Genomic DNA, 1,653 nt, shown 5'->3' on the forward strand with positions numbered 1-1,653 from the left:
GGGAGGGGACACAAAGCCTCACAATATGGGGGTGGGGGACACAAAGCCACCCCCCAGTGTCCCCAAATGGGGTGTGGGGGACGCAAAGCCAGCCCCCAATGTCCCCAAATGGGGGGAGGGACGGGGACACAAAGCCACCCAATGGGGGGGGGTGGGGGGCACAAAGGCCCCCCCCAAAGTCCCCCCAACGGAGGTGGGGGGACGCAATCCCTCCCCCCCCCCAAAAAAACCCCCCCCCCCCCCCCCCCCCCCCCCCCCCCCTTCAGGTTCGCAGCCCTACGAGGAGATGGGGGGCACAAGGAGGGCAGCAGCGCCGCGTCGGGACGGGCACGAGGACGGTGGGGACATTGGGGACATCGTTGGGGACATTGGGGACATGGTTGGGGCCCATCTTTAGGGACATCTTTGGGGATATGGGGACAGCGGGGGGGGGAATGGGGATTGGGGAGGGAATGGGGTCAATGGGGACATTGGGGTCAATGGGGACATAGGGGTCAATTGGGACACTGGGGACAATGGGGATCAATGGGGACGTAGGGATCAATTGGGACGTTGGGGACATTGGGGATCAGTGGGGACAGTGGGGATCAATGGGGTCAATGGGGGTCAATGGATCAATGGGGTCAATGGAGACAATGGGGACATTGGGGACAATGAGGTCAATGGGGACATTGGGGTCAATGGGGATCAATGGGGACATTGGGGGCAGTGAGGTCAATGGGGACATTGGGGACATTGGGGTCAATGGATCAATGGGGACATTGGGGTCAGTGGGGATCAATGGGGACACTGGGGACATTTGGTGTCAATGGGGACACTGGGGACATTGGGGTCAATGGGGACAATGGAGCTGTGTCCCCCCCCTCCCTCCTCCCAGATGCCAGCTCCTATGAGAACATGGCGGGCGCTGAGCTGACCCCGTGACCCTGCCGTGACCCCATGTGACCCTGCTGTGACCTCGGGTGACCCCATAACCACACCGTGACCCCGCTGTGACCTCGTGTGACCCCATGACCACACCATGACCCCAGCGTGACCCCATGACCCTGCTGTGACCCCACTGTGACCCCTTCTGACCCCAATGGACCCCATAGGGATTCCATAGAGCCCCACTGACCCCATAGATACACCACAGACCCCACAGAGACCCCATAGAGATCCCATAGAGCCCCACAGACCCCATAGAGACCCCATAGAGCCCCACTGACCCCATAGGGACCCCATGGAGACCCACTGACCCCATAGAGCCCCCATAGGGACCCTATAGACCCCATAGAGGCCCACAGATCCCATAAAGACCCATAGAGAACCACTGGCCCCATAGGGACCCCATAGAGCCCCACTGACCCCACAGAGACCCCACAGACCCAAAGGGGCCCCATAGAGCCCCAATGACCCCATAGGGACACCATAGAGCCCCACTGACCCCATAGAGACCCTATAGAGACCCCATAGAGACCCCACAGACCCCATAGGGACTCATAGAGACTCCATAGGGAATCTGTAGAGACGCCACAGACCCCATAGAGCCCCACAGATCCCATAGGGACCCCATAGACCTCATAGAGTCCCTACAGACCCCATAGAGACCCCATAGGGACCCCATAGACCCCATAGAGCCCCCATAAAGACCCTACAGACCCCATAGACCCC

At 60.7% G+C, this 1,653-nt stretch overlaps 1 long non-coding RNA gene across 1 annotated transcript in view; it reads left to right on the forward strand.

Annotated features, from left to right (window-relative positions):
• LOC122192616 overlaps positions 1–1,184 on the forward strand; it is a 1,625-nt gene extending 441 nt beyond the window's left edge. The window contains exons 2-3 of the long non-coding RNA XR_006182652.1: positions 267–338; positions 878–1,184. This is a non-coding gene — a long non-coding RNA (uncharacterized LOC122192616). The remainder of the gene's footprint in view (positions 1–266; positions 339–877) is intronic.
• Positions 1,185–1,653: the final 469 nt, after the last annotated feature.

The sequence above is a fragment of the Lagopus leucura genome, unplaced genomic scaffold, assembly GCF_019238085.1.
Source record: "Lagopus leucura isolate 7727_CA_CO unplaced genomic scaffold, USGS_WTPT01 33736-0_obj-0_obj, whole genome shotgun sequence".
Taxonomy (NCBI): Eukaryota; Metazoa; Chordata; class Aves; order Galliformes; family Phasianidae; genus Lagopus; species Lagopus leucura.